This window comes from Myotis nattereri (assembly GCF_964212035.1).
Source record: "Myotis nattereri genome assembly, chromosome: 5".
Taxonomy (NCBI): domain Eukaryota; kingdom Metazoa; phylum Chordata; class Mammalia; order Chiroptera; family Vespertilionidae; genus Myotis; species Myotis nattereri.
This window is the reverse complement of record NC_138080.1, coordinates 68,036,720-68,056,210: the sequence shown is the minus strand read 5'-3', so window position 1 is coordinate 68,056,210 and position 19,491 is coordinate 68,036,720. Positions and strand designations below refer to the sequence as shown.

Genomic DNA, 19,491 nt, shown 5'->3' with positions numbered 1-19,491 from the left:
CGCAGTTTTCCTTGAACCTGAGGAACCCACGGGATGGAGGAGAGACCTGGGCAAGCAGTGGTGACATGTGACCGGAGTTAGAGAAACAGCCGGTGGTTCATCCTGGTTTTAGGTAGGGAAGAGGAGCAAAGTCTCGGAAAAGGAGGCCTGGGCCTCATACTGCGTTTTGGAGGAGACATTGAAGGTAATGACAGGGCAAAGGTCAGGCAGCCATGGAGCTGAAGTGAGCAGGAGGCTTGCTTGCTCCAGTGATGGAGGAAGCCAGCCTGCCACTGGCTCTCATCTCCACTCAAAAGCAACCAAGTTGCAATTATAGAAGATAAATAAACCCCAGATACCTGCTTTCAGCCGCCAGTGGCGAGCAGGAGCTGGCTCTCAGCTCCACTGAGGGCAACAAAGTTGCAATTATAGAAGGTAAATAAATCCCAGAATAAAAAAGAAAAAAAAGAAAGGCTGGGAGCTTCTGTTGCTGACAGGCTCAGCCAGCCTGAAAACGGCCCTTAGCCCCTCACTCAGACTGGCCAAGCACCCCAGTGGGAACCCCCACCCTGAAGGGGGTGTGACCAGCTGCAAACAGCCATGAGCCCCTCACCCAGGCTGTCCAGGCACCCCAGCGGGGACCCCCACCCTGATCCGGGACATCCTTCAGGGCAAACCAGCCGGACCCCACCCGTGCACCAGGCCTCTATCCTATATAGTAAAAGGGTAATATGCAAACTGACCCTAATGGCAGAATGACTGGGAATGACTGGTCACTATGACACACACTGACCACCAGGGGGCAGACGCTCAATGCAGGAGCTGTCCCCTGGTAGTCAGTGCACTCCCACAGGGGGAGCTCTGCTCAGCCACAAGCCAGGCTGACGGCTGCTAGTACAGCAGTGGTGGTGGGAGCTTCTGCCTCCTCAGCAGCGCTAAGGATGTCTGACTGCAGCTTAGGCCTGCTCCCCGCTGGCAAGTGGACATCCCCCGAGGGTTCCCAGACTGCGAGAGGGCACAGGCCGGGCTGAGGGACCTGCCCCCTCCCGAGTGCACAAATTTTTGTGTACCGGGCCTCTAGTATATATATAAAGGAACCAGTATGGCCGGGGTCCAATAAAACTTTATTTGTGGATACTGAAATTTTAATTTAATATAATTTGGGGTATCAGGAAATAGTCTATTGGCTTTTTTCAATAATTTAAAAATGTAAAAACCTTCCCCCGCCCCCCCCCCCCCTTCCTTGGAAGTGTAAAAACAGCCCACAGGCCATAGTTTGCTGATCCCTGTTTTAGAGGTATTTTCCTGAGGCAGAGTGAACAGGGTTTAATTAGGAATAAGTCAGTGGCCCTATAATCTAAACTAGTGGTTCTCAACCTTCCTAATGCTGTGACCCTTTAATACAGTTCCTTATGTTGTGGTGACCCCCAACCATAAGATTATTTTCGTTTCTACTTCATAACTGATTTTGCTACTGTTATGAGTCGTAATGTAAATATCTGATATGCTATATGTGTTTTCTGATGGGTCTTAGGCGACCCCTGTGAAAGGGTTGTTTGACCCCCAGGTTGAGAACCGCTGATCTAAACTCATCCAATCTGTAACATGTTTGGAAGTGAAAGAGGGCACTATTAATTACACTGGGAGAACAGAAGTAAAATCACATTGTTGTCCCAAGCAAATCATCCGAAGATGAAGGTTTAGAGGTCGAGGCTGCCTTGGAACTCTGTGAAAGGAAATGGAGAGGCTGGTGATGGAAATAGGGAGATGGGGAAGAAACTGATTTGGGGCAGAGATGACCGTGGTAGTCCCAGGCGTCCTACAGCAGGACAGTGTCAACCGGCAGAAGGAAACCACCCCACGGGCTATTTTATCACAGGCCACTCCTTATACTGACAAGCACTGCGTCGCCAGCTGTTCCCTAAAGCCGTGACTGACAGCACGGGGCTACCATGGCCGGTCAGTGTTGACCTGGCGTTTGGCACTTCTTACACAGGACTGTGGCGGGCATTGCCGGACCTTTCGCATCATGGGTCCCTTCCCACTAAATGCCAGTAATGTACCCGCGGTATTGTGACACAGGAAAAACAAAAACAAAAAGCCCTACTTCCCCTTCACCCCACACACACTCCCTACAGATGGTACTGGTTGAGAACCACTGGCTTAGAGCAAACAGGATTTACTTTGGAGCTCAATTATGAGTTTGTAGGTTTATTTTCCTTGTTTGGTTTGGAGGGAAGAGAGGAATTAAGCAGTATGTTCTGTTCTCAAGGAAGTAAGTAGGGTGGGGAATGTAGGGGAGGTAACAAACATCATCTGCCATGGGAGGTAAAAATTTAAATGTTTGTATCCTGGCTGGTGTGCTCAGTAGTGAGAGCACCAAAGGGCCTTGGGTTACATTCCCCATCAAGGGCAACATACTTGGGTTTCAGGCTCCATCTCCTGTTCAGATGGTGGCGTGTGGGGGAGGCAGCCAATTAATGAGAGAGGTGTCTCTCTCATCCCCCTCCCCCGCCCCCTCTCCCATCTTCCCTCTTTCCTCCATCCCCTCTCTCCCTCTCTCCTCTCCATTCTCCCCTCCCCCTCCTCCTCTTTCTCTCCCCCTTCCTCCCCTCTCCCTCTCCCCTCCCCCCTCCCCCCTCCCCCCCTCCTCTCCTCCCTCCCTTTCAGAAAATCAATGGGAAATATATTCTCAGGTGAGGATTTAAAAAAAAAAATTAGATGTTTTCTTTTATACCCTTGATAATTATCTCAGCTTCTCCACACTTGAAGCCCTTCCTCTTTTATTTTTTTAGTCCTCTGACTAACTTATTCTCATTCTAAGCCTCCTGATCTAGTCTGGGAGAGACTTTTTCCTTTTTCTCCCCTGGGTAATGATCTCTCCCAATAGGATATTCCTGCTTTGAATGCTGCAATAATTGTCCAACCAGTGGCTTACTCCGTCTTCCCCTCCTTCATTCCCACATGAAAGAACTAGTCTTGTATATTGGTTTCCTTTACTCTGGCACCTATCTTCAGTGATGCTCACCTATTTAAAGAAAAGAACTCAGAACTCTTAACTGGCACTCACGGGCCTCCATTAAACCACAAACCATTTCTCTGCCCTCCCCCTCCACAGCAAACCTAATCCACTTTTTCTGTTACACCTGACACACCCTTTATTTCAGTGATATATTCTCCTGTACAATACCTAATCTTATACCCGCCCCCCCCATTGCTAAGTTCATTCCCCATTCAAGAATTTACTCATGCTATTTCCTCATTGAAAGTACCCTTCTCTCTCCAACCATCCAAATTCTGCTACCTTCCAGTTCCTTCTCTAATGCTACCTCTGTCCCATGTCTGAGCCCACACTGATCTCTTTCTTTGCATTTCTATGAACACCTTGCCCATACCAATTTTGACCTTTTATTTTATGCTTTTCTTGACTATTCTGTTCTTGAAATTTTCCTTTTGGTCTTAAAATTTCTCCTTTTGCCTCATTTCTTTTCTGACTCTTCCACTCTCCTTTTCCTCCTTATGTGCATGCCTCCCTGGATTTGCACTTTCCTACTCCTTTGAACTAGGCATGGCCAATGAAGTAGAAGTGATCTTTGACATTTCCAAGCAAAAACTTTAAGAACCCATGTACAATTTCTCAGAAGGCCTCTTTCTTTTGACACAGTGATGTAATGTTTTAGTTATCTATTGCTGTATAACAAACCACCCCAGATTTAATAACTTAAAACAATAACTATTTGCCCTAGCTGGTTTGGCTCAGTGGATAGAGTTTCGGCTTGCAGACTGAAGAGTTTCAGGTTTGATTTTGGTTGTGGGCATATAGTACTCCATTATAGGCTCGATCCCTGGCCCAGGTTGTGGCAGGCAACCAATTGATGTGTCTCTCTCACATCGATGTTTCTTTCTCTATATTTCTCTCCCTTTATTCCACTCTGAAAATCAATGGGGAAAATATTCTCAGTGAGGATTAATAATAATTAAAAAAAAACCCACCAGTAACTATTTTATTATCTCTGATGGTTTAAAAAACCCAAGTTGAATGGGTTCATGGACAGTTGCCTAATTTTGCTTGGGGTCTCTCATGTGGTTGCAGCCAGGTATTGTCTGGGCTGGAGAACTGGGATGCTAGAATGGCCAAGTCTTTCTCCTTCCCAGTGTTATTCCAGGACCTCACTTCACATTGGCTTCTCCAGCAGAGCAGCCTGGTTTCTTACATGGTGACTAAGGACCCTCAAAAAATGCAAGAGCAAAAGCTTCCAGGTTGTTTGTAGGTCTTGGGCAGGGAAATAACACATTCTGTTGGTTAAAGCAGTCACAGGGCCAGCTCAGTTTCAGGAGAAGGGGGCATAAACTCTACCTCTTGATGAGAATTGGGGAGAAAAATGACAGAATTTGTGGCCATGTTTAATCTACAGTAACAGCAATGTCTCAAATTGTGGCTGTTCCCATCAGATAGGGTCATAGAGTCGGGACAAAGTAGAAAAGAGCCCTTGGCTAACATATATGGCAGTATGAATCAGAAGTACATCTTTGCTATTCTAAGTCACTGAGGTGTTTGGTAGTAAACAAAGCCTAATCTATACTAATACAAAAGTGGTACCAGAAGTAAAGCACTGCTATAACAAAAAAACTAAAATATGCCACATTCACATATATGGATATGTTATAAATGTTAGTGGTTGGTGGTTAGGCAGCATCCAGCTCTGATTCACTTAGGAATCTCCCAGCAAATCTAGTTAAGAAATTTGAGCTCAATAAATATTTCTCAAATAAGAGAGACTGTTTCTTGTAATTCTGTTATATTTCCCAATTTTAGGGGAAACACTTCTTTCCCACATCATATGTTTCTTGAAGCATGGAGGAGGTGCCACTCACATAACACTGATACTTTATTCCAGTGCTACTAGCAAGTTTCCTGATGTGTAAGTTTGGCACGTGCAATCCACTTTCTTCTTATACCCTTTCTCATGGGAGCCAGCACCACACACAGAAAGCGTGCTTTTGGCTCTGCTGCTTCATACCACAAGTTTCACAGGGGCCTGCCCATGCCAAGGGAGGCCTGGAATAAGCTTAAAAGATAGATCCTCTGGGGGAAGGGAAGCTTCAGTTTAGGAGCTAAGTTCACTGCCAGGGAGTGACAAAACCTCTTATTTGAACTTTAATTCACAAGAGCAAGAGAGTTCAATGTTGGACATTAATAATTGTGGACTTTAACACAAAAGTTGGTACTGATTACTTTGGGCTCTAATTTAGAACAAGATAATTTAATCTCTGAACTTTTCATTTCTTTCTGGCTAATTCATGTTGGGAGGGATTCATAATCAAATTGAGGCAATCTTGTTGGCTCTTAATTTTTAGAGTATTTTTATGTTATCATTTGATCTTCTTTTAGAACTTCTGATTATATTGAATACGGTAGTGGGACATAATTTGAGATGGCAATAGGACAGGTTGTGAATTATATATTGCCTTGGGTTTCAAATAGCATTAGAGCTGAGTTAATTGGTGTACTATTCTGACCCATTCAGGGCATTCTGGGAACAAAACCTATTTAACAGAGGCCCCCAGGAGATCCCTCAAAAGATGAAATCAGTATTAGAGAAGTATTCCTTATGAAGATGGGAGCAGGACTACCCCAATTGGCTACTGACTTCTTACCCATAGGGGATAACCATATCTCAGTGGGTAAGCTGAAAGGGTTAAGGCAATGGTCTTTATACATTTTTGCTGACATACCTTTCTAAAATAATTTCTAAGTCGGCATGTAAAATTTTTTTGTCCTAAGCTTAGTTGCAAAAGATATAACTTCTGTTGTAATATAAATATGAATATTTTAAAATAAAAAAGGTTAGGCCACTTAAAAATGCATTTCATGAAATTAAATCCCAGAGAAATGAAAACTTACCATCCATTTTTATAGAAATTTTATGTTATTCTTTTTTCTCTTTGAATTTTCATTCTACTTCCTCACAGATATTTAAAAAATATATTTTGTATCCCCCTAGTACCCTCACCCACCCCACTTCCAAAAAAATTATTGGATTATTCTTACAAAAGTAATACATGTTCTTTGCAGTAAGCCTAAGAACACAGAGATGTACAAAGAAAAAGTTAAAACTTCCTCCTTTCCACTCAACACCACACACATACATACATAGTGTGCTTTAAAATATATGTATACTTTTAACTAAAATAGATCTGTGCTGCACAATGTGTACAGTTCTCCCCATTCTTACCACCACTCCCAAAAAACAATATCATGGACATAATTCTAGTACCTGGTAGATGTCAGGCACCATGCTTTATCTCATTTACTCCACAGCTACCATATGAGGTAAGTACTCTTAGCCCCATTGGGTGGACAAGGAACTGAGATGTGATAAACTTTCCAAGGGTCACACAGCTAATGACTGTGAAGCAGCAGTTTGAACTTGGGCAATGTGGCTCTCAAGTCCACAGTGCTAGCCAGTGCCTTTTAATATCTCCCAAATAATGTTATTTTTGTTCTTTTAAATAACTGCACAATATTTATTTGGTTATCTAGAATTTATACAATCATTCTATCGATAAATGTTGAGTTTTTTTTTTTTTTATTGTTGTTGTTGTTTGATTTTCCCACTACTTAAAATGCCTCAATATGAAATTCTCCAAAGTGGGGTTGAAGATCAGAGGGCATGCTTATTTTATTATACATGGCCAGATTATGTTCCAAGGCGTATGTAACATTCTTACATACCAAGAAATGTGGGATGGTATCTGTTTCCCTATACCCTCACTAGTCCACATGATACTGATATTTTTAGGGTTGTTTGTTTGTTTTCCACTGTGGTCAGTAAAAACCGTGCAATTTTGATTTGATTTGCATGTTTCCTGACTACAGGTGAAGTTACGATTTTTTTCTATGTTTTTGAGATATTTGCATCTCCTTTTCCATGATTTGTTCAGTTATTTTTTCTCGTGTTTATTTTTTTTCTGTTGGGTTTTTCTTCGATCATTTTGGGGGAGGGATGTTTATAGACGTAGCAATAACTCTTTTTCTGACATGTGTATTCATTCACCTTTCGCTTTTTTAAAGGCATCCTTTTCTTTATAGAAATGCTTAATTTTTATGTGGTAAATCTGTTGGTTTTTCCCTTCATGGCTTTTGGGCTTCCTGAAATTGATAGGCAGCTCTCTTCATTAAAGATTGGACAGCTAGCCACCACTCCCCTTGGAGGGTGCTTGGTGGGCTTTGATAACTTTTGCCTAAAGCTCTTTTTTTTTTTTTTTTAACATATTTTATTGATTTTTTACAGAGAGGAAGGGAGAGGGACAGAGAGTGTTAGAAACATCAATCAGAGAGAAACATTGATCAGTTGCCTCCTGCACACACCTCACTGGGTATGTTCCCACAACCAAGGTACATGCCCTTGACTGGAATCGAACCTGGGACCTTTCAGTCCGCAGGCTGATGCTCTATCCACTGAGCCAAACCAGTCCGGGCACCTAAAGCTCTTTTACGTTTGCTGTTTCTTCCCACTCTCCTAAGGATTGCTTTCTCTTGGGATTTTCTGTTACATTCAAGCAAAGCTATTTTGGCCTGGGTGTCATTTGTCAATTATAGAAGGGGTTTGCATGTCTTTGCTTTATTCGCTATGTGCTAATTTTCAGTTTTTCTCTCCTAGTTTTAAGAAGCAATCACCATGAGGGTTTCTATTTTATGTTTTGAGTTTGGGGTCATCTTCAGCCTCTGGGTTCTTATGATTTTTTAAAGGCAGTTTAGAGGGAAGATATGCACTTGGTACAAGAACTGTGGATGGTGAAGATAAATTGGTAATGGGGAGGTTGTGGGTTTGAAAGTGGATTTGACTCTGTCTTTGAAGCTGTATAATCCAGATGAGGTTGTTCTAAACCTCAGGGCCCTTTTCCATAAAACTGAAGTGATAGTCATACTGCTCTGAGGCCACTTTTTGACAGTGCAGGTTGGTCTCTTAACAGTTAATTTAGAAGTTTTTTCCTTTTTGGTCACCTTTCAAGAATATGTAATTTAATGAAGTCAGGCCTTCACAAATTACCTTGGTACTCCTTTTGGCAAAACAAACTCTTTTGATTTGCTCTCAGCCCATCAAAGAAGGATAAACTCTTTTGGCTTAAAAGACTAGAATCCTTTACAGAGTCTTTGGAATGAACTGCCCATGTTTCATTATTGAGAAGAGAAACACTTAAACTCTCAGTGGAAATTAAATTTGAGTTTATTTTACACAAACCATGGCTCAGGTCCAAGGCTCTAAGACAGAGCATGCGTGGGTGGGGGTGGACACTAGAGAAAAGAGTCTGGCCTGCATTTGGGTGGATTTCAAAATGTGTACAGAATTTGTTCCAAGCCTTCATTAATGGGCTCATCGAAAAGAAAGTTAGAAGAGACCTAGAATTAACCAGGTCTGTGCTCTGCCCTCAAACTGGTGATCACAAAACCAGTTAGTGAAGGTAGTTTGTTGATTGCTCATTTGTTAGTATTCCAAATGGTAAGTACTGGGGCTGAGAAGCTAAACAGAAAAAGTGGGTCACAGGAGAATTTATAGTCTGACCCTGTGTAATGATCTGCCTTCTTCTTTGCCTCCCACTTGATATTTGAGGCGGCATAGACCTGCTCTTAATCTGGATCCAAGAGACAAGGGGAAGGAGGATTAAACCAGCAGTTCCTAGCTTAAAAGTCTTGCTGTTCTTCAAGCTCAGGCCTTGAAGGGTTCAGACTTTATGCAGGGATTCAAGGCAGCTAACATATTTGGATGCTAAGTATAAGATATTGTGTGGGATGGTGAGTGTTTATATACAAGAGAGATGGAGTGAGATGGAGGTGGAGGAGAGGGAAAAGGGGGTGAAGAAGGAAGGCAGAGTTCTTCCCCTCAAGTAGCAGAGGTGGCTAACTCAGATGTCTAGGATACCAGGCACATTTAATGGCTATGCATGTGTAAGAAAAACAACATAGTAACTAAGATAAAGGACAAGAGAGACTGTGTCACTGACAGTAGGACGTGGAAGTGTGGGGAGAGTATGACAAACGACAGTGTGCATCTCTATTTAACAGGAGCTTGGACCAGCAGCATCAGAATCACCTGAAAACTTGTTAGAAATGCAGATTTTCAGCCCATCCCAGACTTACTGAATCAGAAACTCTGGGGGGAGGGTGGGGGAGGGTTCTGCAGCCTGTTTTAATAGTCTCTCCCTGTGATTCTGATGCTCCCTGTAGTGATTGTTGCCTTGTGGTAATTTGAACTCAGTGTTGCTAGATCTTTGAATTTTTAAAAAATATATTGTATTGATTTTTTACAGAGAGGAAGGGAGAGGGATAGAGAGCTAGAAACATCGATGAGAGAGAAACATCGATCAGCTGCCTCCTGCACACCCCCTACTGGGGATGTGCCTAAAACCAAGGTACATGCCCTTGACCGGAATTGAACCTGGGCCCCTTCAGTCCACAGACCAACGCTCTATCTACTGAGCCAAACTGGTTAGGGCTAGATCTTTGAATTTTTTAAGAGGAGCTAGAAAACTAAATTTTTATGGACATTTCCTGAATTTTAAGTGTCAAAAAATGAAGAGGATAAATGTAATTTGAGGGGGGTGCGCTGTGTAGGCCACACTGTAGGCCAACGAGAATACATCTTTGGGCCGTGTGGTCTCTAGGCCTCCTGTTTCAACTTAAAATACAGTGATCAAATAGCTTGTTGACAGTGGAATAATTGAAAACGCTGTCAGACTAGAGGCATGATTCTCAGTGTGTTTGTGGGCGTGGGTGAGGCAACAGGACATTAGAATCTGGCAGGAGGGGGCTTTTAAAAGCTGCATAGATTCTGATAGTTTCTGAGCCCAGGTGCTTCCCCACCTCCCTCCATAGTGAAAGAGCTTCCCTTAGGGGTACAACAGCAGAGCAATCTGTGTCACAGTTCTAGAACACTTAGTTAAGTCTTCATGAACTGCTTCCACACCTGTCCTTTCATCAGATCCTTACAATCTTGTGCAACAGGTATGACAGGTATTGTCTTCATTTAGAGCTGCCGAAATACACTGAGTGATTTGCCTAAGGTCACACAACTTGTAAGGGGGTAAACGTGAAACTGAGATATCTAATCTTATCATTTCTAAATTAGAGTTTTTATCCCATATATTATTTTAAGTATGTATGTGTATTTGTTCATTCAAATCACCACAAATTCTTGAGAGGATGTAATATGGCTCATTTCAATGACAGGTGATTGGTCTTTTCATGTCCTGTGACCAAGCCCCAGCTTTCCCCCTCCCAGATCTTCCTTTTGCCTCCTGTGAATCCCCCAAACCAGTTGCTTCTCCATCACCCTCTTTGCTTCTGACATCTTCACAGGTTTGGGGTTTCTCTGTTCTGGCTTGTCTTGCCACACACTAAGTCTCATGGGGATACTCTGAGCCCAGAGCTGTCCCCAGTACAGGTGATCTGTGACCTGGATGTCAATTGTCGGGAACTGGATTGAGCACCCTCCTTTTACATAGGCTGCTGAATATCTTGCAAAGCAGTGCCTTTCTGACACATGATAAACTTGAGTGATAGACAACATATATCATCGGGAAAGCTAGAATTTAGGATTCTTCAAATATCCTTGCGAGTCTAGCTTAAAACAAAACAGTCATGCAGAGGGGCAAAAGGAAAAGAGAGACACAGAGAGAAAGACAGAAATGGGAGCTACTTAGTGACCAAGGAAGCACTGCAATGCAGAATGCTCAGCACAGCCCTGCTGTGGGTATTTGGAGGAGGAAATGGAGAAGGTGCCTTTGGCCAGGACCTTGCTTTGCCCAGGACTGGCTTTATGACAATTTTTTACTGGGGATGGGCAGATCACCATTGGGAAGGGTGTGTTTCAGCTTTATCTTGGATGCTTCCTTACTTTACATGACTTAATTCAGAAACTATTCAACAGTTTAGTGTATAGATTGAACCGCTTCCTTTGCATGTAATGAAAGTTTTATTTAAAATCCTAGCCCTAGCTGGTTTGGCTCAGTGGATAGAGCGTCTGCCTTTGGACTGAGGGATCATGGGTTCAATTCCGGTCAGGGGCACATGCCCGGGTTGCTGGCTTGATCCCCAGTAGGGAATGTGCAGGAGGCAGCCGATCAATGAGTCTCTCTCATCATTGATGTTTCTATCTCTCCCCTCTCCCTTCCTCTCTGAAATCAATAAAAATATGTTAAAAAAAATAAAGTCCTCATAACCATTTTCACTATTTTTCTACAATAGGAATAGTCAAGTGAGAATTGTAAATAGTTTTTTGGGGCCATTTCTACTTGGCAAAACAGTTCTGAGATAGACAGAAAAGTTGTCATCTAAGATTCTTGCCCTTTCTTGGAAAGTCAAGTAAAAAACAACGAAATAAACCACCTTACACTTTAATACAAATTTCACCCATCATATTTTTAAACATTGGGAAAGATGTATAAGTTCAGTTTTCCCTACTGGCCTGGACTCAACCACCTGCCTTTGTCTTTCACGGTCACAAGTCCATAAACAAATGCTCCGGAGGCAAAGGTCCTTTAGTCAACTGTGATAGAACAGGAAAGTCCTCATGAGCATGCCAGACAGGACAGCGTGAGCTCAGCCACACCTGCCTGGAGAGCAGCCTTATCGAGGACCCTCAGGCAACAGTGTCTGTTGTCTGTCTGTGAGCAGTTGGGCTGCAAGTCTTCACGGTTTCTTTTTTGGAGTCTGTATCTTTTTCTATCTCTGCCATTTATAGCTCTTGACCATGATTCTCCCCACTGTCACAGGGCTGGTCTCCAGCCTCTCTCTTTGATACTAGTTGTTCCTACTCATTCACAGGTCTCCCAGACCCTCCTTTCTGGAGCCTGGGATCCCCTTGGCCATAACTCTCCCCATTCTACCTTTATCAAAGTATGAAAGGGTCATGAGGCCCATAAACCTGTGACCAAGAGCCCTGCTCTCCTGGGAGGAGGTGCCTAGAACTAAGCAAAGTGCATTTTCTGGAGGCCCAGGTACCCGGCCCCAGGCAGCAAAGATGGCGGCAAAGACCCTGGCCACCTGTGCGCAGTGTATTCCTGTGCTGCAGGTCCTGTCCACTCCTCTCTCTTTCATCCTCACCTCCTCGACTTTAACATCTCCCTTCTCTCTGCCTCAGAGACTTCTGTTGTATAGTTTATGCTTTTCAGAATGTCCAGTGCTATTTTAATGAACATTTAATTCTGTTTTCTACTGTATAAAGTACTTGTTCTGATACTGGGATATGACTTTTTTTTTCTATTTCAGAAAACTTTTGCAAGTTGTTTTATTTACAATGCCAACTTTTGAAAAGTCACTAAACTAAAGTTAACTGGACAATAAACTAGGCAGAAATCGCTTTGCAAAAAGAGGGAAAGCCCAAAATGTCACTTCTATAGAGAACCCACAATTCAGTTTTATTCAGAGCAAAGAAAAGATATTTTGATCATACTGGAAGAAACTCAGCCATAGGTTTGCAATCTGTACCAAAACTACACATGCAATGAAGACAATATTCTGCTAATACAATTGATTTTCTTCTGCATTTGTCTACTGTTTGCCTAATATTAACAATTATAAACAGAGCAGTGGAACTAGTATTTGGAACAATCCTTACAGTGTTACAGTGTCAGGCACAACTTTTCACTTCTCTTCACACCACTGGTTCTCTTTGCGTACCTGGGCTTCCTCTTCTTCAGTAAAGTCATTTTTTATATTGAAGGTCTTGCGAATCTCTTCAGGGGTTTTCCCCTTGATCATATTGGCAACAGTCTTGCATGTAACATCAAGCAAACCTTTGATGTCTAAATAGTTTGCAGTCAGAATTAGTTCAAATAGTGTTCCTTGGTCAACTTTGAGGAATTCTTGGTCCCAAACAGGAATATCATCTGTTTGCTTTTCTTTGTTCTCATCATCCTCAGGAGGAGGAGGGTCATCCTCGTGGTGGGTGCACCACCGAATGACCTTTTTTAATATTGCTGCATTAACATTTGGTAGAGGAACTGGGTCATCATTGCCTTAATCATCCATTCCCAAATCTTCTAACATGGTCTTGATAGTCACAGATTGTTTGGCAATTTCAACATCAACTTCAAATATCTCTCCATCAGAACTCTGCAATTTAATTGAAGGCATGGTGCTCGGTCTCAAGGAGAGAGCGGGCCGGAGGCTGACGAGAGCCGGGCAGCATCAGCAGAACCAAAAGGAAAAAGGTGGAGAACAAGGCCACTTTGGATATGACTCTTAATGCCTGTATTATTTCTGTCTGAAAATGAAGTTTATGACAAAGAAATATGTTGATGGAATGTGATATCTTTATTAACAGAAGAAATTAGTAAACTGACTCAACTGTTATTAAGGGATATTTTAATTTGCTTTTTGACAAGATAATGATGGGTAAATAGTAAGTAATGCATCAATAATTGTTAATTTCTTAGTTATCAAATCCATCCTATATAATAAAGAGGTAATATGCAATTTGACCACCACGCCCTCGCACAAAATGACCACCCTCATGTCGTCACAAGATGGCCAGCAGGGGAGGATAGTTGGGGGGGACCAGGCCTGCAGGGGAGGGCAACCAGGCCGGCAGGGGAGGGCAGTTGGGGGGGGACCAGGCCTGCAGGGGAGGGCAGTTGGGGGGCAATTGGGCTGGCAGGGGAGCAATTAGGCGTCGATCAGGCCGGCAGGGAGTTGTTAGGGCAATCAGGCAAGCAGGCAGGTGAGCAGTTGGGAGCCAGCAGTCCCGGATTGTGAGAGGGATGTCGGACTGCCAGCAGTTGGACATCCCCCAAAGTGTCCCCAGATTGGAGAGGGCGCAAGCTGGGCTGAGGGACCCCCCCCCCAGTGCACAAATTTTGTGCACCAGGCCTCTAGTATTAAAATAACAGTAAAGAAAATAAGTATAGAAAAACTGCACTTACAATTCTACCATTCCAGATAATTACTATTTTTATCTTCCTGTGTTCTCTTCCGGACCTAGGCTATGTACTTTGGCATCTGCGGATGGGGTTCCCAAGACACTTCTGTGGTGGAGGAATTCTTGTGAAAAGTTGTATTCCATTTGACTATTGTACTTGACACTAGCTCTTAGTAGCATCCACATTTTGACTTGCTGCAGTAACCAGCTTTAGTCTATTATCTCAGAACGATGGCTGATCATTATAATGTTGAGATTTGTGTGTGTGTGTGTGTGTGTGTGTGTGTGTGTGTGTGTGCGCATGTGCGGGGGTGGCTGCAGCACGTGGGAGAATAGACGTGTGACAGTAGGTTTTCATTGTATGTAGTGAGTCTGTGGGTATTAATAGGCCTTTACACAGAAGAGCTAAATAATTCCCTCCTTATCTTAACTTCACTGTGTTCTGTTGATGTCATGGAAAGTTCAAGATAGGCAATGGATGGGCCTGAAGTAATAATCTACCTTATCCTCCAAAAGGGATAGCAATGTACATTCTGAAACTCAGTGGGGAGAGAAACAACTCCCTCTGGCCTCTCCCTCTTCCTAGTTTTCTTTCTGAAATTGCAGATTTCTTATCTTGATGTTTATAAAACTTGCCTGATTACAAAAATTATCTGAAGTGCTGGTGAAAAACGTAATTTCCTGGTCTTTTCCCAGACTTATTGAATTTGAATTCTGAGGGACAGCTTTGTTTAAACAGATACCCTGGTAATTTTTATAATCTATGCAAATTTGGCAAACAGTAGTTTATTTGAAGCCAATTTATAGCTGCTGGGTCACACATTTGTTTAGTCCACTTTATAAGAGAGTTGGCCATCAATTCCATCCTCAGGAGACCGACAGCTGTGGGTGCTGTCCTCTCAATCCAAGTGGCTATGGCCATGGCTCAATGACATATGTGTGTGTGTGTGTGTGTGTGTGTGTGTGTGTTTATAATTTTTCCTTATGCTTTTTTTTATGTGGTTATTGGGTTACTTTTAAAAATATATTTTTATTGATTTCAGAGAGGAAGGGAGAGGGAGAGAGAGATAAAAACATCAATGATGAGAGAGAATTATTGATTGGCTGCCTCCTGCAGGCCCCTCACTGAGGATCGAGCCTGCAACCTGGGAATGTGCCCTGACAAGGAATTGAACTGTGACCTCATGGTTCATAGGTAGACATGCAACCACTGAGCCATGCCAGACGGCCTTATTGGGTTATTTTTAATTGTTTATGCACTGAAAAATTGCTCCCTTATTAATCCCAGTGGTATTAATATGAAAGTTAAGCAGAGTTTATGCAACTCTGGGTCATTGCCCAGATCTGGAGTAGTATTCCCTGAAGTAGGCTGGGTCCCTCTCACACTGGGGACCAGGGCCCTCCTGCTGTCCTCCTGCAGCCACACTGTCTACTTTCCACTGCCCCTTTCCAAGGCAGTGTCCCATGCTCCCTTTTACGTTTTTTCTTGTGTCAAAGATAAAATAGAATAATAACAATAAATCATAATCCAGTAACTCTTATCTTCCAGATTTGGTCGTTTCAGCCAGCTGGTAGAAAGAAGGTAATAGATGAAATGAACTCATGCCATCGTGTCAACTACTGATTGGTGACTTACTTCATTAAGAAACTATCCCAAGGACGTTTACGTTTTAAGACAGTGCGTGTTAAGCTAAAGAATACCAGGTAGTTTTAAAGGAGAGGGGAAATTTGGGGCAAAGGGATCTTTCAATCACACCACAAGGGTCATAGTTCACTCTGATACCCGAGGTCAGCTGTTGCTCTTGGAAACGTGTTGATATGGTATTCAGCCAAGAAGGGTAGGGAAATATGCTTGAGTCTGGTTAAAGGGCAAATCCAGACCTTTCTCCCCACTCCCTTTGTCTCTCTGATCTCTAGAAGGGCATTAGATGAGTGCACTCTCTGCAAGGTGGGTTGTCATGGAAGCAAATGGATCACCTGTGAGTGCAGGGTCCACCCCAACAGAGGGAGCGTCCATCCCCTGCAGAGCCAGGAATTGCACAAACCCAGTCCGGGTCCTCACATTTTCATTATTTAAGGCCGATGACTTGTAGACTAAGTGGGTGTCAGTTACCACGCTTACATGTAGACAGAATCAAGAACCTTTGGCACAGGCTCTTATCACTGTGTAAAGGTGAAAAATTGATTGGAAGAAAATGTAGTACTTTATTCTGCCTCGTGTCAGTTGAAAGTTTAGTCTGTGTCACCAAAATAATAAACAAATCCAAATCCAACCAGACAGGCTTTTTTTTCTTCATTAAAGGATTCTGCATTAGGAAATGAAAATGTTTGACAGAGTAAATGCAGAATGAATAACAGAGCAAGCATTTGATACCCTTGCACATGAAACCCTAGTCATTCATCAAGCTGTGTGGTGTGACATGTCTGCTTCCTGCTGTCCTTGTGTCCTTAGGTACTGTGACTGCTTGGTGATGGGACAGACCTACAGAGACTAGGCTGGACATGTCTCTTGAATTTTATTTTCCACCCTTCCCCACACATTTATACTTCCCATATTAAATGAAAATCCAAAATGTTGGCAACAGAACTTTGATGGGCCCGATTTCTCTCATTTATGAGGTGTATGGGATGAGATTGAAGAACTCTCTTGGCTCAAGATTAATGGTTAAATATTCCAAAAGACATATTTTCCTGAGTGCCTTTGATTTATTGTAGTGTTTTGAGAGGCTTTGAGTTAGAGTGTTTAAATCACTTATTCTTCAACTGTATTGGAAGAAGTAAATGTAGATATTTTATTATAGTCAATAGTTTATCAGTAATGGCTGATCCTTCTAGGTGCCAGGCTCTGTTCTAAGTGTTTTATGTATATATCGTATCTAGTTCTCATAGCAAGCTCATGAATGATTGCCATGTTGTGGCCATTTGAGATGGAGAAACTGAACCACTGGGGTCTTGGGTGGCTTCAACAAGGTTCTATACTGGCTAGTGGAGCTGCTGGGCTATGGGTTTGGGAGGCATTACTCCACAGCTTTCATGCTTTAGTTGAAACTTTACTGCCTCCCCAGCAAACAGATGCCTAGAACACACTGCAACCTAGCAGGACAGCTCCTCTCTAATATTATGGGAAGGGGGCCAAAAAGAACCTTTGCCTTATCTATATAATTTGAATTTCTTTTTCTAATGATAATGTGTTTGTATATTACTGAATGCAGTTGAAACTGTGTAAGTTAAAATTGTCAGAGTCCCAAGTCAGGTTATTAATTTCTACTAGTTCACTACCACTTAAATTTTTTTTTTTAACTGGAATCTTAAAGCTGGTGGGTAATTTAGAAATCATTGAACACAATCCCCTTGTTTTTCAGATGAATAAACTGTGGCTCAGTGACTTACTGAACAAATTAGTGACAGAGCAGGTCTGCTGATGCCCAATTTTGTACACTTTCTATTGCATACCTTTCGTGGAGTAAAACATACAGCTCTTAAATGAGCAGTTTGAATTTCAACAAATGACTCTATACATGAAACCAATTAAAAAGCCAAGATGTAGATCATTCCCATGACCCCTGGATATTTCATTGTGCTAGGCATCTTTTTGAAAACTTTTCCTTTGTTCATTAGTGTATGTTAGTAAGAATTTAAATGCTTACATTTCATATGTGCCCACACATTTTACAGTTCTCAACAAAGGCACACCTTACTGTGTGGATTCTTCCTTCAAGACAGAACCAGGGTTTTCAAAAAGTCCCATGCTCTTCTTATCTTTTACAAACCAGTTTCTAATGCTGAAGTTGCTAACTAGTGTTCCTTGTTTAGAATCAATTACTCAAGTTGGTCTTTAGCCTGACGTAGTTATCATTTCATACAAAATTATTTTTCCATCCTTTAATGCCCAAGCTCCCCAGACATATTTATAGTCAAAGTACATGTCTTTTTTTTCCTGTTAACCAAGCAGTTTATGTTACTAGAGGCCCAGTGCACTAATTCGTGCACGGGTGGGGTCCAGCCGGCCCGGCCCTAATCAGGGTGGATTGGGGCTGGGCCTGTCGGGAGGAGACCACGGCGGGAGGTTGGCCAGCTGGCCCGCCCCTATTAGGTCCTGATCAGGGCCAGGCCAGCATGGGAGAGGGGCCGGCCATGAGGAGGGCCTGTGGGTGGTGGTTGGCCGCCCAGTCCCTGAGTGGGGTGCAGAACCGATGGGGGTCAGTGGCCAGGGGAGGGGCCGTGGGAGGTTGGCCGGCCAGCCCCATCCCCAATTGGTATGGGGGGTGCTGATTGGGGGTGGAGTTGGCTGGGGGAAGGGCCACGGGCCAGTTGGGGGCTGATCAGGGGTGGGGCTGGCCCTGGGGAGGGGCTATGGGCACTGGGCCAGCCAGCCCCACCCCCGAGTGGGGTGGGGGGCCAATTAGGGGCCAGTGGCCTGGGGGAGGGGCCATGGTTGGTTGGCTGGCTGGCCCTGCCCCTGATTAGAATGGGGGGACCAATTGGGGGTGGAGCTGACTGAGGGGAGGTGCTGTGGGCCAATGGGGTGGTGGAGGCCCATAAGGGGCAGGGCCATCCGGGGGTGAGAGGCCTCAGGCAGTTGGCAGCCAGCCCTGCCCCTGTTCGGGGTTGGGGGGCTGATCTGGGGTGGGGCTAGGTGCCGGGAGGAGCTGCAAGAGGTTGGCCGGCTGGCCCACCCCTATTGGGGTAGTGATCAGGGGCTGGTTGGCCAGGGGGAGTGGCTGCAGGCCGATTGGGGTAGTGGGGGCCCATCAGGAGCGCGGCCAGCTGGGGGGAGGGGCCTCAGGAGGTTGGCCGGCCAGCCCCACCCCCTGATGGGGCCGGTTTGCTGGCCACAGTGGGTGTCATAGTGACAGGTCGTTCTAGTCATTACTGCATTCTGGTTGCTGGCTTTTTAGATATATATAGATAACTTTGGAACTTCTGTAAGAATAAGACCTATTTACTAAAAAGTTTGGTCTGCTTTGCTTTGTGTTAATGAGAAAAGCATTCCAGCTAAGTTGGTGGTGAATTAACACAGCAATAGTCTGTCAGCTTGGTTCCTTGCACATCCTTATCTTCCCCATTTGATTTGCTCCTTGGGCTTGGTGAATGGTGTGTGTGTGTGTGTGTGTGTTGGAGAGCTGTTGTCTGGCAATGGTACCAATATGCTGATGAACAATTTTAAAACCAACTCCTTATTCACAAGTATGGAGAATATTTTCTGGCATGAGTGAATCTTAATCCATATAATTTTGACATCTCAAACAGTACAGTCACCTTTTCTGGATCTCGTTATACAGAATTATCCTAAAACCCCTAGGAAGTATTCCCAAAAGGAAATAAAGTAATTTTGATAGATATGTTCATAACCGTGATACTGAAATGTGAAAGTTGGAAATAAACAGAAATGTTCAATAATAAGAAAATGATTACATGGTTGATAATTATATAGGCACTAAAAATGATTGCTTTGTAACTAGGTTGATACATGGAAATACTTAAGACAATATTAAGTGAAAAAGAAGACCCTAAAATTTTAAGTACTTTATAAGTAGTAATGTACATCTACGTAAAAATATTTATCCCTTAATGGAATTAGGCTGGAAAA

At 43.3% G+C, this 19,491-nt stretch overlaps 1 pseudogene across 1 annotated transcript; it reads right to left on the bottom strand.

The window, feature by feature from the left end:
* Window positions 1-12,356: 12,356 nt before the first annotated feature.
* Window positions 12,357-13,151, bottom strand: LOC308518869 (S-phase kinase-associated protein 1-like; annotated as a pseudogene). Its single transcript has one exon. The product of its transcript is annotated as an S-phase kinase-associated protein 1-like (transcript).
* Between the last annotated feature and the right edge of the window lie 6,340 nt (window positions 13,152-19,491).